Below are 8,998 nucleotides of genomic sequence, written 5' to 3' on the forward strand. Positions count from 1 at the left end.
ACACACACACACGTGCTTTTAAGAACTAATCTGGTGCCAGAGACTCCTGAATAGCTTCACTGAGTAGGTGGTTGCTTGTGGGTCAACCAGGGTGCCAATTGCCAGAGACTCCTGCAGTGTCTAGTTCAGGCCTGTAGTTCAGCAACCATAACATCAAACATCATGCTTTGTAGGCGCTGCCAGACATTTGCCTGACTTGCAGAAAAAGTAGCTGTGCTTTTCTTTTTTTTTTAAACTGCTTTCCTTTCCCCACCCTGGCTCCAGGGTAGGAGCTGTGCTTTGCTTTCCCAAGACACCCAGGCACAGGCCTTCCTCTGGCTTCAGCCAGCCATGGAGACCCAACTCTGGCTCCATTTTATTAATTTACTTTTCTTTTTGTGACACAGGGTCTCACTATGTAGTTGAGACTGACCTGGAACTCATTATGTAGCCCAGGCTGGTCTTGAACTCTCAGCGATCCTCCTGCCTCAGCCTCCCAAGTGCTGGGATTACAGGTGTGTGCCAGCACACCCAGCCTAAAAACATTCTTGAATTAGGAACACAATAGACAAAATATATGACTGTTATGAGAACATTGTCCTTTTTTTTTCTCTTTGAGAGAGGGTCTCACTATGTAGTTGAGATTGACCTGGAACTCACTGTGTAGCCCAAGCTGGTCTTGAACTCACAGTGATCCTCCTGCCTCAGCCTCCCGAGTGCTGGGATTACAGGCGTGCGCCACCACGCCCTGCTAACATTGTCCTTCTAGTCAGAAGATTTTAGTTGTGGGAACAGAATTTGGGTGCAAGTTACTCTGACCTTGGCACATAGGCTTCAGCCAGACTTACATATATAAACAAGCCAATTTTGGGGTTCATTCTTTACAGCCTGCTTTGAGCATAATCATTATTATGGTCTTCTGCAATCTGGTATTTTTTTTTCGCATCCCAAAGTTTCATTTACTTAACAAAAATATGAAGAAATATTACCATGAATATTATACTTTTTAAAAATGGTCAGATATTACAAACATCACAGAATGCACAAATAAAATGCAGTGTTTTATTAATAAACCAAAAACTATTATAGAAAAAAAATTTTTTTATTTTCCTGTTATCTTTTATTTTGCTCTTTATTAATGCTTGGGATTCTCATACAAGAGAAACCATGTGATTTTTTAAACTAATGTGGCTGACTTATTTCAGGTAATATTATAACCTCAGGGTATATCTATTATCCTTTACTCAAGATTATCCTTCTTTATGGCAGAGTAGTACTCCACTGTATATAAATACCACATTTTCTTTATCCGTTCATCTGTTGATGGACATATAGGCTGCTTTCAAGATTTAGTTATTGTGAATTGAGCTGCTGTGTACATGGGGATACATGTATCACTGAAGTCTGATCTTTTTAACTCTTTTAGGAAGATAACTAGAGGGGCCAGGGATGTAGTTCCATGGTGAGGCACCTGCCTGGCAAGTACAAGGTAGTGAGTTCAATCCCCAGAACTGGAAATAAAAGTAAAGAAGATAAGTAGGAGGGGAATCACTGGGTCAAATGGTACTTCTAGTTTTAAATTTTTGAGGAATCTCCATACTGATTTCCATAGCAGTTGTCCTAGTTTACATTCCCACAAACAATGCAAAAGGGTTGCTTTTCCCCCATAGACTATTGTTATTTGATTTCTTGATGGTGGCCACTCTTTCTGGAGTAAGATGGAATCTCAGTGTTATTTTAATTTTCACTTCTCTAACAGTAATGCCCTATCTCAAAAAATTAAACAAATGAAAGATCAGGTAGCTGAATGTTTCTGGAATTGTTTCTATATCCTTTGTTCTGTTCCATTGATCCATTTGTCTGTTTTTTTTGTTGTTTGTTTATTTTTTTGCCAATACCATGCTGGTTTGATTTTGGTTTTGGTTTAGGTTTTGGTGTTTTGAGACAGGGTCTCACTATGTAGTTCGGGCTGGCCTTCAAATCGTCATGTAGCCCAGGCTGGCCCAGAACTCATAGCAATCCTCCTACCTCAGCCTCCTGACTACTGTCCTTACAGGAATGAAACATTCTGCTCAGCTTCCTACCTTGCTCTTGTTGCCTAGGATTGCTTTTGCTGTTCTTGGTCTCTTTTGGTTCCATATGAATTTTAGGATTGTCTTCTCTAGATCTGTGAGGAATGCTATTGGTATTTTGATTAGGATTGCATTAATCTGTATTACCATTTTGGGGAGTTTTGACTTTGTGATTTTGCCTATCCAGGAACAAGGGATGTCTTTCCATTTTCTGATGTCCTCTTCAATCTCCCTTTTTAGAGTACTATAGTTTTTGTTATAGTGTTCTTTCAGTCCTTGCTTAGGGTAATTCTTAAGTATTTCATTTTTCTTGATGCTATTGTGAAAGGTTATTGTTTCTCTAATTTTATTCTTGGTGAGTTTATTATTGATATATAGGAATTCTGTCAATTTTTTTGAGTGTTGACGTTATACCTGCTATGCAACTGAATTTAGTTATTTTGCTTTGTTTCAGGGTTCTTTTATTGCTTTTTTAAAAAATATATTTTATTGGTACATTTTAGATATAATGACAACATTCATCATAGGGAATTTGTACCTGTACATAATACATGTTGCTTCTTTTTTTCCAAATTCCCTCCCCTCCTTTGAACCCCTCTTCCCCTCCTTGTTTACAAAAGCTTTGCTTCCATTTTTGTTACTATCTCTTCTTTCCTTTCACCTCCTTGCTCCCTTATTCCCCTTCTCACTGAACATTTTCTTCTCATTTCCTAGTATCTTTGACCCAAATTTAAAGATCCAATTCAAAATGAGGCATCTGAAATGGATACACATTTCACAGACGAAGAAGTAGAAATGGCAAAATGTATGAAAAAATGTTCAAAATCACTGGTCATTCATGAAATGCAAATTAAAACAACGCTGAGATTCCTTCTCACTCCAGAAAGAATGGCTGTTATCAAGAAGTCAACCAATAACAAATGTTGGTGGGGCTGTGGGAAAAGCCCCTTCTAACTTGTTGGTGAGAGTGTAGACTGGTGCAACCACTGGAAATCAGTGTGGAGAGTCCTCGAAGAGCTAAAACTAGAGGTTCCATCTGACTCAGCCATTCCCCTTCTTTGTAACTTCCCCAAAGAATTAAAAGCATCATAACACAGCAATATATGCACACCCATTTTTATAGTAGCACAGTGTTTAATAGCTAAATCTTGGAAACAACCCAAATGCCCATCAGCTGATGAATAGTGAAGATGGCGTACTGCTCTGCCGTAAAGAAGATAAGGTTGAGACATTTCTATCTCAATGGATGAACCTCAAGGCAATACGCTTAAGTGAAATAAATCCGTCACACGTTTAATCACCACATTGCTTCTCTAGTATGCAAAACTGAATGTGTAAATGAGTACCACAATGTAGAAAAGATATTAGGAAATGAGAAGAAAATGTTCAGGCTGGTTCTGGCTGTGAGGCTAGAGCCCAGTTTGTTCTGCTTGCAGCCCTCCATGCGCCTCCCGCTGGCTTGAACTTAGCTCCTTTGAAGTTGGTTCCGTCTCACCCTGATGCTGGGAGCTGCAGCTACTACAGTCGGCTGTGTCCACCACTCTGTTCCACTGGTGTATTTTCCCACGGAGTCCTCTAGGGTCACCAGGAGTCACCATGCATCTTCCTCCTTTTCTGTTCATATCCCTTTCATTTCTTTCTCTGGCCTGATTGCTCTGGCGAACGTTTCAAGAACTATGTTGAACAGGAGTGGTGATAGCAGACATCTGTCTTATTCCTGATTTTTTGTTTTTTGTGAGACAGGGTTTTGCTACATGGCCCAAGTGGGCCTTGAATTTATGGTATAAGGTAGTCCTCATACCACAGTCTTCCAAGTGCCAGGACCTAAAGTGTGTGTGACCATGCCCCACTTTTAGAGGGAAAGCATTCTTATTCTCTCCATTTAATATGACTGTGGTAATTCCCTTTTGGCTAAGATCAAGTGTAATATGATAGTGGCCATTGGTTTGTCATAAATGACTTTTATCAGATTGAGATAATACCCTATACCTATTTTTATTCAGTGTTTTTATCATGAATGGGTATTGGATTTTTGTCAAAGGCCTTTTCTGCATCAATTCAGATAATCATGTTTTTGTTCTTGATTCAATGTTGAACCATCCCTGCATTCTTGGGATGAATCCTACTTGGTCATGATGTATGATCTTTTTGATTATTTGTTGTGTTCTGTTTGCCAGTATCTTATTGAGAAGTTTTCTGGGGGGTGGGGATTTAGCTCAGTGATTCTGCCACCTGCCTCTCAACTTCTCTTAATTTCTCCTGTCAGTTCTTCCCCAATTTCTGGCGATCTACTACTCTTTTTTTTTACTTCTTCAAGTTATTTTCCTGGGTTGGGATTGTGGATCTCAAAGAGGCTTAATTTTGTTGTTGTTCACCACCCTGCCATCTTGAAATCTCTACTATGCTCTACTGCCCCCTGATAGAATTCTATCCTTAGCAGCAAAAATAAGCTGCAATAGAAGCCTGGTAGTACACTGTTAAGGATGTGGTGAAAGCATTATGAACCAAGTCTCTGAAGAAAGATTGTAAAGAGTTAGTTGTGAGAGAATTGAACAACAGTTGGACCAGATATTTACCAAAAGCAAGAGCAAGGTGGGAACAAATACATTTTATTCAGAGTAGCCTCCATAGGCATCAGTAGTAAGTAATATATTCTATATTCTAAGCCTTTACTTCCCAACAAAAATTGGAGCACACCCTTGGGAGTAAGAGCTTCTGCTAGTCAGTGTGCTTAAAAAAAAAAAAACAAAAAACAAAAAACAAACAAAAAAACTGGAGAGCTGCAGATTTAGCTCAGTAGTTCTGCTGCCACCCAAGTAAAGTACTGACTTGAGGAGTAGTAGAAGGAACTGTGCTTTCATCTTGTTCCTGATGAAATCCCTGATTTGGGATGACTGTCCTATTTAGGAAAGATGAAGTATTTATCACCATTTTATTTTGAATATTAACTGAAGGTTAACCATGAAACCTTTTGATTATATAAGAAGGTAAGCACTACAAAGAAAAAAATATTAATCACACATATTTGGCCAGAAAAAAAAATCCATCTCCAGCAGGCTTTCTACCAGGAAAAATCATTTTCTATCAGCAGGCTTAACAGAGTGAGCTAACTAAAGACAAAAGTATTGTAATGGTAGGCAGAGGGACATATGATATTCTCAAGAGAGTGTAGTTACTGCCTGAGCAGTTGTTGATTCCTAGTAGTGACGTCTGCCAGCAAGTTTCTTCCTACAGATTACAAAAGGCCAGAGTCACCTGACAGCACTCAATCCAAAATTCTCCAAAAGAGATACAAAGAGCTGATGTTCTGCTCCAGGTTTTTATACTGCAACAACCTAGGTCGTGATTGGTGCTTTCACTTTTCTAAGGAAGTATCTTGATTCTCAGGTAAAAACGTATTTTTATACCTTTACATTTTTTCCATCTTTTTCCCCCCTCAGTACCAGGGATTGAACTCAGGACCTTGTGCTTGCAAAGCAAGCAGGTGCAGTGCTACTGAGCGAAATCCCCAGCATACCTTTACATTTTTTGAAAAAAGCCAAATGAGGCCACCACTATCTTCTTACTCTTGCAGTGACCTGCTCTGTATGCAGGGCATATCTCCTCTCTTCTTTTCGCTTCTTTTTCATCTCTACTTCTTTTCCTCTTTTATCTTTAATAAACTTTGAACTTCTATATTCAAAAAAAGGCAACATATTCAAAGAACAAGTTTTAAATAAATATGCTTGTGACATTTAAGAACAAAAATTGTTTGTGAATTTGTCAAAGTGGAGTGAAAACACTGTCAAAACATTTCACTTTAGGGGAGAATAGATGAGGCATTTTTTACAAATTTACACATATCACAAATCTTTTTAAATTTTTGTTATTAAAACCTATAAAGGGCTGGGAACTCAGTTCAGTGGTGCCACACCTGCCTCAAAAGCACAAGGTCCTGAGTTCAATCCCTGGTACCAGGGGGGAAAAAACTGAAAATTTTAATTTGATGTTACCTCTTAAAAAGAAACATGATCCAAACACAGTAAGATATATCTTCAACTCCAGCCCCAGGTTCAAGACATAAGCCCTAAGCAAAAGGAAAAAAAAAGCTATCTTCTTGTGTCACAATATAGAAATTGGGCTAACAAATCTATAGAACTAAGATTTGGGTCATATATTGTGCTTTATAATTAACTCTTTAGTGTTGCATCCAAACTTCATGGTTATCAGCACCTCCATCCCTTTAATCTGCATTAGATTATCACAATGCTTTGTTTTCTGAGGCAGAGTCCACACAGAGTCTTCATAGGCTTCATTCCTCTCGCCATAGCCTCAGGAGGCCCAGGACCACTGGCTCACACCATTGTGTCTGGCAGTAATATTTCTTCTCATGTGTATCAGACTCATACTGAACAATGCGTTCTGGGTTGCAAAAGAGAATTTATTTTTTCACTTAATTTTCAATTATTCATGTTCACATTTGTAGTACATGATGATTACATTCATTGTGGGAAGTTAGTACATGTGCATAACATATCAATTATTTTTACTTCCCTTTTTTATCCCCTTCCTCCCTCACTATCACCAATCTCGTGCTAAGCCCTTTTAAAGGTAATTGCATTTGAAACCCAACCTCTCAAGAAATCTCCAAGTGGAATTACAATACTCATTTTTACTGATGAAAAAAATAAAGGACTCACACCATTACTACATAAAATGACAGCCACCAAAAACAATATAGGAACTTACTCCTGTCTGTATCATGGCACATTTTTTGTTGTGGTTGGTGGTGGTAGTGCTGGTACTGGGGGCTGAATGGAGGGCCTTACACATGCCAAGCCCATGCTGCACCAGTGAGTTATATTCCTAGCCCCCACATTTTTAAACTAACTGAACTACTATCATTTCTCTTTACTGAAGGCTGTCTTATACCTCATGGCACCTAGGCTGATCCCAGTGAAATATGGTATGTCTTACTATGCATTATCTTAAGACCCCTGAGATCAGGTTGAAGTTGATGGAAGTAAAGACACCAGACCTTAGCCTTGGTGTAGACAGGCACAGCATACTGTAACTGTTAGATAATCTATAACCAAATAAATTTTTCTCAAAAAAAATTCTAGTTGGGCATGGTAGTACATGCCTATAATCCCAGCTGAGGCAGGAGGATTGCAAATTTGAGCCCAGCCCAAGCATTTAACAAGAACTTGTCACAAAATCTTTTAGAAAAGAAAAGAAGGGAGATGGTGCTGGAGAAGTAGCTCAGTGCAGAGATCTTATATCCTCAGTATGCAAAAAAAAAAAAACCCAACCATTTCTTTCTACTTTATTTACTGTTGTCATTACCACTGTTGTACTTATCCAGGATTAAAATCTTTACACTTAAAGACATAATCAGAGAATTAGGGCATATAAATTAATAATGTAATAAAGGCTATGCTAATTATATGACTAACATTTAGAAGTACAAGATTCCAGAATTATTTCTATGAGTGAGAGATTTGGTGAAGGTTCTCCAGAGGAAGTGATGTAAGAGCTGGCACTCAATGAACCCTGTTTTGCTCAAAGAAATAAAGAGCTCCAAAGACAGACAGAAGTTTGGAAATACACAGATTATCTGCCTCCAGTCAACAGATTGCTAATTCATTTGGGTCTTCATTCAGTTTTTGCATCTGCTCCTTTTTTATCACTAATCACTTCATATGTGTATTACTATAAAATCTCTAATTTAAGATTTATCCTTCCCTGTATTAAACAGTCAAACACCACAAGCATTAACTATCCCCTTTAAATGACAATAGAGCCAGGCATGGAGGCTGAGGCAGAAAGATCCTCTCAAGTTTGAGGCCAGTGTGGCCTACACAGTGAGTTCAAGGACATCCTGAAATACATAGCAAGACCCTATCTTTTAAAAAGAAAAAAGGCCAGGGATTTAGCTCAGTGGTACCGGCACCTGCCTCACAAGCACAAGGACCTGAGTTCAATCCTTGGTGCCCAACCCCCGCCAAATAATTAAAAATAAATAAATAAAAAGAAAAAAAGGAAGAGACGTCAGAAGCTTCCACTGCCCACTATCTCTGAAACAAGAAGTTCAACATCAGAGTTCCACAATCCAACAGCTATATGCCTAAATCTTCCCTGGAATATTCAAGTTAATAGATAAAAACCAGGCATGGTGCTGCACACCTGTAATCCCAGCACTAGGAAGGCTGAGGCAGGAGGAGCACCACAAGTTCAATACCAGTCTGAACTACATAGCAAGATCCTGTCACAAAACAACAAATAAAACAATAAATGACCCAGTGTAGGCTTAAAGCAGTCAGGAAGCCTACTGACCATTTACTGGATGGAAAAGATAGAGCAGAGCCTCTGGAAAGCAACAGGAAAAGTTCTGAATCAGTCCCAAATATCTAAGAGTTTACAGTATGGTGTATGAGTCAGACATAGACGTAGAAAACTCACATTAGAAGACAATTGTCCCATAAACCAAATTGTCAGCATATTTAGTGTTCAGAAAAAGCTTGGGAAAGGGTTTAAATTGAGCTTTGAAAAATAAAAATTACTTACTTGGTTTTCAATATTAGAATAGACACTATGTTAGAGAGGTCTTGTTCAGTATAGTTACACAGGAAATAGAAAGGGGCAGTACCTTCCTTTGCTCTTAATCCAGCTCCTTCAAGTACACAGCTGAGGCCTGACACACAGTGGACATTTAAAATAGTTATAAGCAGGTCCACTGTAGTGGTGCATGGTTATAATCCCAGAACCTGCAAAGCTGAGGCAGGAGGATTACCATGAGTTCAAAGCCAGCCTGGAATACATAGTGAAGTCAAGAACATCCAGAAGTAGTTAACCCCAGTGCTCTTTCGCTGCACTAATACCATACAATCTTGATTAATGTAGCTTTGCAGTAAGCATTGAAATCAGGTTGTACATGTTTTCCAATTTTTTTTTTTTTTTTTTTTTTT

The 8,998-nt window shown here is 38.7% G+C and overlaps 1 protein-coding gene and 1 non-coding gene across 3 annotated transcripts in view; one reads left to right on the forward strand and one right to left on the reverse strand.

The window, feature by feature from the left end:
• The window catches only part of Spdya (speedy/RINGO cell cycle regulator family member A), a 41,439-nt gene that overhangs the window by 27,613 nt on the left and 4,828 nt on the right, over positions 1–8,998 (forward strand). The gene's annotated exons all lie outside the window — the stretch shown is intronic.
• On the reverse strand, positions 6,408–6,539 carry LOC117286696. The gene has a single exon (XR_004517830.1). It is a non-coding gene; the product is annotated as a small nucleolar RNA SNORA40 (small nucleolar RNA).

The sequence above is a fragment of the Fukomys damarensis genome, unplaced genomic scaffold, assembly GCF_012274545.1.
Source record: "Fukomys damarensis isolate Sample0158 unplaced genomic scaffold, DMR_v1.0_HiC HiC_scaffold_2, whole genome shotgun sequence".
Classification (NCBI taxonomy): Eukaryota; Metazoa; Chordata; class Mammalia; order Rodentia; family Bathyergidae; genus Fukomys; species Fukomys damarensis.